This window comes from Monodelphis domestica, chromosome 1, assembly GCF_027887165.1.
Source record: "Monodelphis domestica isolate mMonDom1 chromosome 1, mMonDom1.pri, whole genome shotgun sequence".
NCBI lineage: Eukaryota > Metazoa > Chordata > Mammalia > Didelphimorphia > Didelphidae > Monodelphis > Monodelphis domestica.
In genome coordinates this window covers 248393044-248408078 of record NC_077227.1, presented here as the reverse complement: position 1 = coordinate 248408078, position 15035 = coordinate 248393044, and the positions used below count along the sequence as shown (strand labels likewise).

The following is a 15035-nucleotide window of genomic DNA, read 5'->3' as shown; positions in this document are numbered from 1 at the left end:
AGAATAGAGACTTCTGATCAAGATGGTGGCTTAGACAGAGCTAAAGTTCAGATCTCCGAAAACCCTTCCATACTGATCTCAAACTATATGCTCCTAGGGCACCAAAATTCAAAACAAACAACAGTATAGACCCCAAGAACCTTCCTCCTGGACCTGGATCAAAAGGTACAGCCCCCCCAAAAGCCAGAATCCTAGACCCCTCGGATCTAAGGGGTAGGCAGAAGGAAGGTCCCAGGACCCATCCCCCCAAACCAGAGCTCTGAGCCCGAGGCAGCAGCGGGAACCTCAGGGCTGGCAAAAGGACCTCAGGGCCGGCTATTCTGAAGGCCACATTTTGAAAACAACCTGAGCCAGTCACGGGGGCTCCCAAAACAGAAGGCAGGGAAACAGAGAGAGACAGGGGATGGGGGGAGCCTGTAGCCCCCTGGCTGGATCCTTCCATCTGAGTCTCATGGAAGGTCCCTGCATCAGGGCACACTCAGCCCAACCCAGTCGAACTTAATCCTATCAGGAGCCTTCAGAGCTCCGGGAAGCCACGCCCCCCCATACCCCACCCCCCACTCCCCACCCCCAGAGTGTACAGTCTGGCAAAAGCACTGAAATACTTTGTGGACAGTGCCAAGCCAGGCTCAGAGTGTGGAAGTAAGGCAACGGAGAAGCATCAGGAGGGAACTAAGGAGAGCAGTAACACCCCAAACATGAGCAAATTCCTGACTTCCCTGGGAAGACAGAATAGCTGCTGAGAATGGACAATTTGCCTGGGGCTAAAGCCTATGAACACCAGACAGATATAAGAAGAGCTAGTCCTCCCCACTCAGATAGAGATGGCAAACAGCACAGAAGCACAGAAGCTTCAAAACACCAAGAAAAACAAGAAGAAGGGGGAAACTTTGGATACATTTTATGGAGCAAAAATATAAAGTACAGAGGAGATAGAAGAGGAAACACAAGCAAATGCTCTGAAACCTTCCAAAGGAAATGGAAACTCTCCACAAACTCTTGAAGAATTTGAATTGGAAATGATCAAAAAGATGGAAGCCTTCTGGCAGGGAAAGTGGGAAATAATGCAAAAGGAATTCACGCAACTACAAAACCAGTTTGACCAAACTGAAAAGGAAAACCAGGCTTTAAAGGTCAGAACCAGGCAGCTGGAAGACAATGATCTTGAAAAAGAGCAATAATCAATAAAGCAAAGCCAAAAGATCCAGAAATTAGAAGAGAACATAAAATATCTCACTGACAAGGTGACAGACTTGGAAAATAGAGGAAGAAGAGATAATTTGAGAATAATTGGACTACTAGAAAATCCAGAAATAAACAGCAAATTCAACATCATAATACAAGGTATAATCAAAGAAAATTGCCCAGCGATTCTAGAACAAGGGGGCAATACAGGCATTGAAAGAGCTCACAGAATGCCCTCTACACTAAATCCCCATAAGACAACTCCCAGGAATGTAATTGCCAAATTCCAAAGCTTTCAAGAAAAAGAAAAAATCTTATAAGAAGCCAGAAAAAGACAATTTAGATATAAAGGAATGCCAATCAGGATCACACAAGACCTTGCAAGTTCCACTCTGAATGATCATAAGGCATGGAACATGATTTTCAGAAAGGCAAGAGAGCTGGGTCTTCAACCAAGAATCAGCTATCCATCAAAATTGACTATATACTTTCATGGGAAAGTGTGGGCATTCAAGAAAATGGAAGATTTCCAAGTTTTTGCAAAGAAAAGACCAGAGCTCTGTGGAAATTTTGATATCGAAGAAAAAAAAAGAGCATGGAATACCTGAAAAGGTAAATATGAAGAAAAGGGAAAAGGAGAAAATTTTTATCTTTTCTTTTATTCAAACTCTCTTCTATAAGGACTATATTTATATAAATCTATCTATCTATCTATCTATCTATCTATCTATCTATATATATATATATATATATATATATTAATATGTGGAAAAAGTAATGTGTAAATAGGGGGAAAAGAAAAACCAAATAGAATAATCTTTCTCACACAAAGATTCACACGGGAAGGGGAGGGGAAGAAAACTCCTATAAGAAGGAGAGGAAGAGAGTTTTTACTTAAACCTTACTCTCAGGGAAATCAACTCGGAGAGGGAAGAACATCCAGATCCATTGGGATCTTGAATTCTATCTTACCCAACAAAGGTAGGGAGAAGGGAAAACCAAGGGGGGTAGGCAGAGAGGGAACACAAAAAGAGAGGGAAGGAGAGGGGAAGGGGGAGGGAACAAAAAGGAAGGTGCTAGAAAGGGAAATATATCAAGGGAGAGGAAAAGGGGGACTGATTTAAAGTAAATCACTGGATTAAAAGGTTAGAGCTAAAGAAGAAAGGTTAGAATTCAGAAAGGATATCAAAATGCCAGGGAGTCCACAAGTGACAATCATAACTTTGAACATGAATGGGATGAACTCACCCATAAAATGTAGACAAATAGCAGATTGGGTTAGAACCCAAAACCCTACCATATGTTGTCTTCAAGAAACACACATGAGGTGGGTAGACACCCACAAGGTCAGAATTAAAGGATGGAGTAAGACTTTCTGGGCCACAACTGATAGAAAGATGGCAGGAGTTGCAATCATGATATCTGATAAAGCCAAAGCAAAAATAGACCTGATTAAAAGGAATAGCGAAGGTAATTATATTTTGTTAAAAGGGACTTTAGATAATGAGGAAATATCACTAATCAACATGTATGCACCAAATAATATAGCACCCAAATTTCTAATGGAGAAACTAGGATTACTGAAGGAAGAAATAGACAGTAAAACCATGTTAGTGGGAGATTTGAATCAACCATTATCAAATTTAGATAAATCAAATCAAAAAATAAATAAGAAAGAGGTAAAAGAAGTGAATGAAATCTTAGAAAAATTAGAGTTAATAGGCATATGGAGAAAAATAAATAGGGACAAAAAGGAATACACCTTCATCTCAGCACCACATGGCACAATCACAAAGATTGACCATACACTAGGTCACAGAAACATGGCATACAAATGCAGAAAAACAGAAATAATAAATGCAGCCTTTTCAGATCACAAGGCAATAAAAATAATGATCAGTAATGGTACGTGAAAAACCAAATCAAAAATTAATTGGAAATTAAATAACATGATACTCCAAAATCATTTAGTTAAAGAAGAAATCATAGAAACAATTAATAATTTCATCGAGGACAATGGCAAGGCATTCTTTCAAACCTTTTGGGATGCAGCCAAAGCAGTAATCAGAGGTAAATTCATATCCCTGAGTGCATATATTAACAAAGTAGGGAGAGCAGAGATCAAGGAATTGGAAATGCAAATAAAAAAACTCAGAAGTGAACAAATTAAAAAACCCCAGAAGAAAACCAAACTAGAGATCCTAAAAATTAAGGGAGGAATCAATAAAATAGAAAGTGATAGAACTATTGATTTAATAAATAAGACTAGAAGCTGGTACTTTGAAAAAACAAATAAAATAGACAAAGTACTGGTCAATCTAATTAAAAAAAGGAAGGAAGAAAAGCAAATTAACAGCATCAAAGATGAAAAGGGGGAACTCACCTCCAATGAAGAGGAAATCAAGGCAATCATTAAAAATTACTTTGCCCAATTATATGGCAATAAATACACCAATCTAGGTGATATGGATGAATATATACAAAAATACAAACTGCCTAGACTAACAGAAGAAGAAATAGAATTCTTAAATAATCCCATATCAGAAAATGAAATCCAACACACCATCAAAGAACTCCCTAAGAAAAAATCCCTAGGGCCTGACAGATTCACAAATGAATTCTATCAAACATTCAGAGAACAGATAATCCCAATACTATACATACTCTTTGACATAATAAGCAAAGAGGGAGTTCTACCAAATTCCTTTTATGACACAAACATGGTACTGATTCCAAAACTAGGCAGGTCAAAAACAGAGAAAGAAAATTATCTCCAATCTCCCTAATGAATATAGATGCAAAAATCTTAAATAGGATACTAGCAAAAAGACTCCAGCAAGTGATCAGAAGGGTCATCCACCATGATCAAGTAGGATTTATACCAGGGATGCAGGGCTGGTTCAATATTAGGAAAACCATCCACATAATCGACCATATCAACAAGCAAACCAACAAAAATCACATGATTATTTCAATAGACGCAGAAAAAGCCTTTGATAAAATACAACATCCATTCCTATTAAAAACACTAGAAAGCATAGGAATAGAAGAGTTGTTCCTAAAAATAATAAGCAGTATATCTCTAAAACTATCAGCTAATATCTTCAAAAGGGATAAACTAGATGCATTCCCAATAAGATCAGGAATGAAACAAGGATGCCCATTATCACCTCTACTATTTGACATTGTACTAGAAACACTAGTAGTAGCAATTAGAGAAGAAAAAGAAATTGAAGGCATTAAAATAGGCAAGGAGGAGACCAAGTTATCACTCTTTGCAGATGACATGATTGTCTACTTAAAGAATCCTAGAGATTCAACCAAAAAGCTAATTGAAATAATCAACAACTTTAGCAAAGTTGCAGGATACAAAATAAACCCACATACGTCATCAGCATTTCTATACATCTTCATCACAGCTCAGCAGCAAAAACTAGAAAGAGAAATCCCATTCAAAATCACCTTAGACAAAATAAAATACTTAGGAATCTATCTCCTGAGACAAACACAGAAACTATATGAACACAACTACAAAACACTCTCCACACAACTAAAACTAGACTTGAGCAATTGGAAAAACATTAACTGCTCATGGGTAGGACGAGCCAATATATTAAAAATGACCATCCTACCCAAACTTATCTGTCTATTTAGTGCCATACCATTTGAACTTCTAAAAAAATTCTTTACTGATTTAGAAAAAACCATAACAAAGTTCATTTGGAATAACAAAGGATCAAGGATATCCAGGGAAATAATGAAAAAAATAATAAAAAGGGAGGGGGCCTTGCAGTCCCAGATCTCAAGCTATACTACAAAGTAGCAGTCATCAAAACAATTTGGTACTGGCTAAGAGACAGAAAGGAGGATCAGTGGAATAGACTTGGAGCAAGTGACCTCAGCAAGACAGTATAGGATAAACCCAAAGATCCCAGGTTTGAGGTCAAAAATCCACTATTTGATAAAAACTGCTGGGAAAATTGGAAGACAGGGAGAGATTAGGTTTAGATCAACACCTCACACCCTACACCAAGATAAATTCAAAATGGGTGAATGAATTGAACATAAAGAAGGAAACTATAAGAAAATTAGGCAAACACAGAATAGTATACATGTCAGACCTTTAGGAAGGGAAAGACTTCAAAACCAAGCAAGACATAGAAAGAGTCACAAAATGTAAAATAAATAATTTCGACTACATAAAATTAAAAAGCTTTTGTACAAACAAAACCAATATAACTAAAAGCAGAAGGGAAGCAACAAATTGGGAAACAATCTTCATAAAAACCTCTGACAAAGGTTTAATTACTCAAATATACAAAGAATTAAATCAATTGTACAAAAAATCAAGCCATTCTCCAATTGATAAATGGGCAAGGGACATGAACAGGCAGTTCTCAGCCAAAGAAATCAAAACTATTAATAAGCACATGAAAAAGTGCTCTACATCTCTTATAATCAGAGAGATGCAAATCAAAACAACTGAGGTATCACCTCACACCTAGCAGATTCGCTAACATGACATCAGAGGAAAGCAGTGAATGCTGGAGGGGATTTGGCAAAGTAGGGACATTAATTCATTGCTGGTGGAGTTATGAATTGATCCAACCATTCTGGAGGGCAATTTGGAACTATGCCCAAAGGGTGATAAAAGACTGTCTGCCCTTTGATCCAGCCATAGTACTGCTGGGTTTGTACCCCAAAGAGATAATAAGGAAAAAGACTTGTACAAGAATACTCATAGCTTCACTCTTTGTGGTGGCCAAAAATTGGAAAACGAGGGGATGCTCTTCAATTGGGGAATGGCTAAACAATTGTGGTATTTGTTGGTGATGGAATACTATTGTGCTAAAAGGAATAATAAAGTGGAGGAATTCCATGGAGACAAGAACAACCTCCAGGAAGTGATACAGAGTGAAAGGAGCAGAACCAGGAAAACATTGTACACAGAGACTGATACACTGTGGTACAATCAAATTTAATGGACTTCTCCATTAGTGTCAATGCAATGTCCCTGAACAATCTGCAGGGATCTAAAAAACACTATCCACAAGCAGAGGATAAACTGTGGGAGTAAAAACACCGATGAAAAGCAACTGCTTGACTACAGGGGTGGAGGGGATATGACTGAGGAGTGACTCTAAATGAACACTCTAGTGCAAATACCAACAACATAGAAATGGGTTCAAATCAAGAACACATGTGATACCCAGTTGAATCATGCATTGGCTATGGGAAAGGTGGTGGGAGGGGGTTGGGAGGAAAAGAAAATGATCATTGTTTCCAATGAATAATGTTTGTAAATGACCAAATAAAATAATGTTTAAAAAAAAGTAGAATAGACCAATCAGTAAAGGGGACACAAAAATCCAATAAAGAAAAGGAATTCTTTAAAAGTAGAATTAGCCAAATAGAAAATGATATACAAAAATGCAGTGAAGAGAAAATTTTCTTTAAAAGCAGAATTGACCCTATGGAAAAAGAGATGCACAAATTCATTGAGAAAAAGAATGTTTCACAAAGTAGAAACAATCAAACAAAGTCAAAAGAATGAAAAAATAAAATAAAATGTGGAAAATCTCATGGGAAAAAAACAACTGGCCTGAAAAATCAACCTAGGAGTGATAATCTAAGAATTACTAGATTACCTGAAAGCCATGATTTTTAAAAAGAATTTAGACATCATCTTTCAAGAAATTAACAAAGAAAATTGCCCTGATGTTATAGACCAGGGGAAAAATCGAAACAAAAAGAATCCACTGATCACCTTCTGAAAGAGACCCCAAAAGGATAACAATCAGGAATATTCTAGCTAAATTTCAGAACTCCTAAATCAAGGAGAAAAGATTACAAGCAATCAAAAAGAAATCGTTCAAATATTGTGAAGCCACAATAAGGATAATTTGAGATTTAGTAGCTTCTACATTAAAGTATCTGATTTCCTAGAATATGATATTTCTGAGAGCAAAGAAGCTAAGACTTCAACCAAGAATCACTTACTGAGTGAGCAAAACTGAGCATAATCATTGAGGGGGGGGGATGGGTATTCAATGAAATTTCAAAGATTCTTGATGAAAACACCAGAGATGAATGGAAAAACTGACTCTCAAATATGACTCGAGGAGTATAAAAAGTTAGACAGAAAAGAGAAATCAAAAGGCATTAAATAAATTTAAAATAAGTACATGGGTAGATGATTCCCATAATGCCTAAGTACTTTGTCACTATTAGGGCAGTAAGAGGGCAAGAATGTGAGTTGAATATGATGGACTAATATTAATAAAATTAAAACATGAGAAAGGATTGCATTGAGAAGAGGAAGAAGGGGAAAATAGAATGAAGTAAATTATCTCTCATAAAAGGGTCATTAAAGAGTATTGATGGCAGAGGAGGAAATGGAGGAAATGGGTCAGTCAGGGAGAGACAGAGAGAGAGAGAGAGAGAGAGAGAGAGAGAGAGAGAGAGAGAGAGAGAGAGAGAGAGAGAGAGAGAGAGAGAGAGAGAGAGAGAGAGAGATCTTACTTTATAATAAAGTTAGAGGGGAAGGGGATAAGAGAAAGTTGGACTGATAGAAAAGAGGACAATTTGGGGGAAGAGAGTTCAGAAACTAAACAAGGATAAATAGGATGGAGAATAATACACAGTAATCATAATGGTGCAAATTTTTTTTACAGATGTCTCTGATAAAGGCCTCATTTCTCAAGTATATAGAGAAATGTGTTGAATATATAAGAATACAAGTCATTCCCCAACTGAAAAATGTTCAAAGGATATGAGCAGGCAGTTCTCATAGTAATTAAAATATTAAACTTCTCTATAGCCATACCCCCAAAATGTTCTAAATTTATATTAATTATAGACATGCAAGTTAAAACAACTCAGAAGTACTATCCTGCACCTATCAGCATGGCTATTATGACAGGAAAGGAAAATGAGAAAACTTGGAAGGGATAAGGGAAAGATGAAACACAAATACACTGTTGGGGGAGTTTTTAACTGATTCAAATCATCCTGGAGAGCAATTTGAACCTTTGCCCAAAGGACAGACAAACAGTGCGTACAAAGTATATACCTTCCTTTGACCCAGCAATACCATTACTAGGTTTGTATCACAAAGAGAGATAAAAGTGATAAAGAATTTATATGTAGAAAAATATTTAAAGCAGTTCTTTTTGTTAAGGTAAAGAATTGGAAAGTAAGGGGAAATTCATTAAGGGAAATGGTTGAGTAAGTTATAGTATTGCAATGAAATACTATTATACTGTAAGAAATGACAAGCAGGAAGTGCTCAGAAAAATCTGGAAAGACTTACATGATCTGACACAAAGTGAAATAAGCAAAACCACAACATAGTACACAGTGACAAGAATACTGTACAATAAACAACTGTGAATAACTATTCTCAGCAATACGATGATCCAAAACTATCCCAAAGGACTCATGATAAAAAATATCCTGCCATCTGCTTACAGAGAAAAAATACTGAGAATATGAATCCAGACTAAAGCAAACTTGTTTCACTTTCTTATTTTTTGTTTCCTCCCACAAAAGGATTAATATGAAAAAATATGTTACATCATAAATCTATATGAAATTGTTTACTATCTCAACTGTGATATGAGGGTGGGAGGAGGGAGGGAGAGAGAGAATTCCAGACTCAATATTTTTTTTAAATAGTGAAAACTGTTTTTTGCATATAATTGGTAAAAAATAAAATAAAATAAAATTTAACTTTAAAAATAGAGAGGATATAGTCACTGGAAGTTTCCTTCACCAATAAAATCTCAGATCTAGGCCACTAGTTGACAGTAGTTGACCATCAATAACCTCTCTCACTCATTGCTATTATGGTTCTCAAGTATGTGCTCAAATTAAGCTAGCCCTCCAAGTTTCTCTTGATTAGCAATAAATGAATAAAACAGGTACATTTGCCAATGGCATCTGTCTAGCACAGAGTACAAATGAAGAGGTAGTCTCTAAAGATAGTGAAGGCCCTCCAATTAAATGCTCTATTTTGTAAATGATCTTGTATTTATTGCAGGCAGGTCCCACTCACTAAGCTTTCTCATCTCACTCAATTCAAATCTGGCCTCAGACACTTGCTAGCTGTGGGACCCTGTGGAAATCATTTAATCCTGCTCACCTCAGTTTCCTCATCTGTAAAACTAACTGGAGAAGAAAATGGCAAACCACTTCAATATCTCTACCAAGACAATCCAAAATGGGATCTTGAAGTGTCAGATAGAAGAGGAGGAGGAGGAGGAGAAGGAGGAGAAGGAGGAGAAGGAGGAGGAGGAGGAGGAGGAGAACAATTCAGTAAGCTCTATGGCCACTCAAAAGAAATTTGCCTAACAATTAGCCTAATCAAAGAATTATAGCATAATGAGATCAGAATGCTGATCCTATAAAAGGGGTCTGGGAAGGAAAGAATCTTGTTCAACTGCCTAATTTTACAGATGAAGAAACCAAGGCAAAGTTTTGCCCACAGTCTGTGGGCATGTTTACTGTCTAAATTATGGCATTTTACTGAATGAATAGCAGTTTGAGTTAGGTCATCAAAACCTATCTTGCAAAGGTTTGATGAACTGGGCCAAAACAGAGCAGGAGTAAAAGAACAGGCTGGACTGCATTTAAGAAATTGAACAGTGCTTTCTATGTTTCCAAACTCTTCTGTGTTATGTTAATATACACCACGATTTACCCATTAATTCCTTATAGCTGTGAATTAAGGAACATGATGGTCTCTGGAACATAGGTGATATACTAACAAAAATAATTAATAATAACTAACAGTTTAAAGTTTGCAATGGACTTTAGAAATATCTCATTTTATCCTGATAACAAACCTGGCAATAAGTGCTATTATCATCCCTATTTTATAGAAACAGATCATGAAACAAACATATTAAGCAGTTCATACACTTAGTAAATGTCTAAGGCAACATTTGAACTCAGGTCTTTCTGACTGTAGTTCCAGATCATATATATTGTACCACCTCACTACCTCTAGTAAAATAGGGAAAGTGAGCTTCAGAACTAAGAACCTACCACTTTTCTGACACATACTAGTTAAAATGACCCAGAAGAAATCATTTAAGCTCTCAGTTAAGATCACTCTCTTGTGACCAAGGGCTGGAGCCCTTTTTTTTTTAATATCACCATGATCGTATTTATTTTATTTTTTATCTAGTCTACAATCTATTTTTTGTAAGTCCCTCAAGCAAAGGATGGATTTTACATTTTAAAATAATGTTTCATTTAATTCAAAAAGGTAAAAAAGAAAACATTTAATAAATATATTTGATAGCAACATTAATATTATTCATAAAATAAATATAGTGTGTTATATGTGTATATATTCTTAGCTCCTGGAAGTACAAAAACAGGCCCAGAGTAAGGATTTGGCACTTGACAGGAGTTTGCTGACCCCTGCTAAAGACCATTGCTAATTTTCATTAATAGAGACAGTTTCTTTACTTGGAAGTTCCTTTTACCAATGAAATCAAAGCTCTAGTCCTTATCCCTGTATTTCCTCACAAAGCCTAATTACAACATTCAATAAAATATTATTGCTACTACAAAACATTTGGACTGGGGGCTGTCCAATTAACTTAACCAAATTGTTTTCTTACAGAGACTTTTTTTTCCTTGAGTTTTCTGTGTACATTGTGGATGAAAGTGTACAGACTTGCAGTGAATGGACTGCTTCAGAGGAAAGAGCCACACCCAGAAGTTGTATCAGCATTGTTCCTGCCCTTTTTTAGTTTCAGTCTATGGAGCAATGTGGGATTCTGGTTATGTCTGGTACTCTGTGACTGACCACATGCTCAGGATTAGTGGAAAATCACTGATGGGTCTTCAGATCTTTATTAATCAATTTCTCCAACAGGGAGGAAGAGAAGACATTAGCACACCATATTAGTAGTATAAAGCATCTCCCTAAGTTGTCTTTAGGAGCCTATATGGAACTATTTGGTAACACATTGATCCTGGATTGTAGTCATTATCATTTGGTTATGAGTACAATCTGAAAATCAAGCTTCTCTTTGTGGTTGTAGTTTGGGAGCCATATTCCATAGGGATCTTTGCTGTTATTTATCCATTTTTTAGTCGTGTCCAACTCTTCATGATACCTTTTGGGTTGTTTTCTTTTTTCTTTTTTTGACAAAGATACTACAGTGGCTTGCCATTTCCTTCTCCAGTTCATTTTACAGATGAGGAAACTGAGGCAAAAAGGGTAAAACGATTTGCTCAGGGTCACGTAGCTAGTGTCTCATTTCAGATTTGAACTCAGGAAGTAGATTCTTTCTGACTCTAGGACCAGCACTCTGTCCACTTTGCCATCTAGCTGTCCATAAGAATTCTCTCTCCAATAATATATTAATTGGGCTCATGACCACTTTTATTCTAATTCCTGGAGGAATTATATTTTTACATTTTAAAGGGAAGAAGTCTTCCAAGCAGGATCATTACCATGAGAACCCTTTACTTTCAGTTTTTTGGCCTTACAAAATTCATCATGGTAATTTAGTACAATCAAGTGGCAAAATGAGATAACTATCTCGACAGTGTTATATTGCTGACTTAGTCACTAATGGTGTTTGCTTAAAATAATTTAAAAAGTATAATTCATGACATTTGAACTAGCTATAAAATAAATGATATAATTTATAAAAGCTAAAAGATTAGGGCTCATAGATAACTAGATAGATATACATGCATATACATACCTGAGGCTACATCAGTGTATGGAACTTCCTATGTGGAAACTCCTTTCACCAACATAGAATGGCATGGAATAATCAAAAATAGTTGCCTGGGATCACTGTGAGATTAAGTGATTATATAATATTATCATTAAGTAATATACTGATAGTATGTTTTAGATGTAAGCAGAACTTGAATCTCAGTCTTCCTGCCTCCAAGGCCAGTACTCTATCCATTATGCCATGTTTCCAATCAGAGAAACAATTTAAACTTGATACAGGAAAAAATATATATAAAATTAGATTCATCTCCTTGGCATTACTGTGCATTTCTATGGGGACATGTTTTAGGATTAGTAGTCCAAGGAATTAGTGCAACATCATCTACAAATAATGAATATTTGGAGCATCTCACTATTAGTGGAAATCTTTCTTTTGTCTGGACCCCATGTAAGGTATATCTTATAACAATGAAAAATGTTTTTGATGGACATATATCTTCCTTTTTAACATTTCACTTGACATCAGTAGTTAGTGGATCACTAAACAGAATTTTCACTGTTGGCATGTATTCATGGAGTCAGGAGGACAGATTGGGGGCACTGAAGACCTAAAATAGAAAAGGTTTCAGAAAAGGAACAGAGCAGAAAGGAGAGCACCAACAAGAAGCAGCAGAAGTCAGTGCTGGAACAGAGAACAGTCTTTTAGACAGAGGCAAAACCGCTTTTTAAAAACCAAAGACTTTGTACTTCCAAAGTTCAATCAGTAGAGTAACCATAACTGTGGAGTCTCCTATATAGAAAAATAATTGTGAAAGCCTTCCTGTTCCTTTCTCATCTATGTAGCCTACTTACATAAGGATTTAAGGAGATGGTACTGCATGCATATAGGTCAAAAGTTGGTGCATTCTTATATTTCCTTAACTTTCTTATTTAAGAACAATTTTTAAAATGTATTCCCTTGTTGATCATTCTGATCCAACTCTTTATGATCCCATTTGGGGTTTTCTTGGCAAAGATACTGGAGTATTCTGTCATTTCCTTCTTCAGTTCATTTTACAGATGAGAGACTAAGGCAAACAGGGTTAAGGAATTTGCCCAGGTTCACAAAGCTAACAAATGTCTGAGGCCAAATTTGAACTCAGGAAGATGAGTCTTCCTGACTTTATGCATGGCACTCTATCCACTACCTACCTGCCCCTCCAAAAAATGACATTCCTAAGTACCTTTAAATTAGTATCATCTCCAATACATACTTTTATCCATATGCAGTCAGGTATAGTAATCTTCCAAAGTACACCTCCCCATACCAGGTACTGAGGTCATAGAATCCAAGTATGGTGGTTCTATTATTACTGTTGATACAAATTAATCTCCATTAAAATTCTGGCAAGCTTGTTCCATTTTATATCTCTCATTCTCCTTCCAGTTTTATTTACAGATACCTTTTGGAAGGACTGGTTTAGCCAAGTCTCACATAAATTTTTCTGCAAGAGGTAGGGTTGCTAATAAAACTTTTGTCATTTCATAAGTGCTTTTTTTTGTTTTTTTAAACATGCTTACATTCTAGGAAAAAACTTTGTCATTGGCTACTATGCTGACTGTCAAGGAGATTAAGTGTGTGTGCAGTATCTTAACTGCTTTATATCCATACAAGAGAAACAAAATGGATGATTATGTTGGTTATGAAATACTCTTGGTGATCAACCTATGGAATTAGGACAGAAATATATATTTTGGGCAGGTGCTACAAAAGCCTGACATGAAGACAAGATCAATTTGGACTACATTTGATTCAGTGATCCTTCATTTTTCACTGCTACAAAAGCCCATTTAAAAATAACATCAGTATTCTTCTGGTGTTACTATTTAGCTACAAATTATAATGTTACTATATATTATATCATATCAAATCATACATCTGATATAATGATATCATAGTTAAAATAATAAATAAACAAGTGGGCAACAAAATGGCATGGTAGATATTAGCAAGCTAAACTTTGTTAGCAAGAAAAAACTTGTATAGTATAGTAAAAAGTAGTAAGATAGTATTTGGGATATGTATCTGCAAAAAGAGGTGGGCCAATTGTGTGTCAAGAACGAGAAAAAACATGGACAATTATCCCAGTAAACCTGAGCTATTGCAAGAACAAGAGGAAAGTCTCTAAAGACTTAGCTGGATTTCTATAGACCTTAAGAGAAAACACGAGCAATGGATGAGAAGACACAGAAGTTGTAAACCCTATCAGAGGAGTAAATACCGATACCAAAGAAATCATGGATATTTCAAAATAGAAAAGTACAGAAAAGTGAATACTTCTTTCGAGTAACTGTTAGCAACATCCCCCCCACCCGAAATATTGAAGGAAAGTGATACTGTATTGGTTTAGAATATAGAATTTGAAAACTATAAGGGACCTTGAAGATAATTTAGTAAAATCTTGTTTTACAGATCATTTTTCTAATATCACACAATTAGTGGCGGAGGTGGGAAAAGAACTTGGGTCTAGTGAGGGTTCACAATTATTCAAATTTTCTAATTTGTTCTCTTTTTAGGATTTTTCCACCTCTTCTTCCTTACTTCATTGAATAATATCAGAATCAGAATCTCAGAAGAAATCTGAGAATGGCCCATACCTGTGTAGATGCCTCAGTCTTAACTGATTATAAATAGCTAGCATTTATGTAGTGTGTTAGAGTTTGCAAAGAACTTTACAAATATTATCTCATTTTGTTTTTATAAAAAGCCTAGGAGGTAGTTGCTGTTTTTATTTCTATGTTGCAGTTGGGGAATCTGAGGGAAAAAATGTTTGAGGCAGGTTCTGTCTCAGAACCTCCATCCAAAATATTCCTCCATCCAAATCCAGTACACAGCTTACTGTACTAACTAGATTCATAAAGTCAGCAACTACATTGACCTGATTGTATCCCAAGGCATAAGTAGCTAGATGGAGCTAGATAGAGAATTGGGTCTGCAATCAGGAAGACCTGAGTTAAAATACCACTTCAGACAATAGCTATGGTGCCCTTAGCACATGGATAAGTCACAACGGTGCAAGTCACTTAGCCCCATTTCCCTCAGTTTGGTCATCTGTAAAAGGAAATGACAAACCAGTCCAGTATCTTTGCTAAGAAAGTCCCA

The 15035-nt window shown here is 36.1% G+C and overlaps 1 long non-coding RNA gene across 1 annotated transcript in view; it reads right to left on the bottom strand.

Moving 5' to 3' along the window:
- The window catches only part of LOC130456308 (uncharacterized), a 129630-nt gene that overhangs the window by 48010 nt on the left and 66585 nt on the right, over positions 1–15035 (bottom strand). The window lies entirely within an intron of this gene.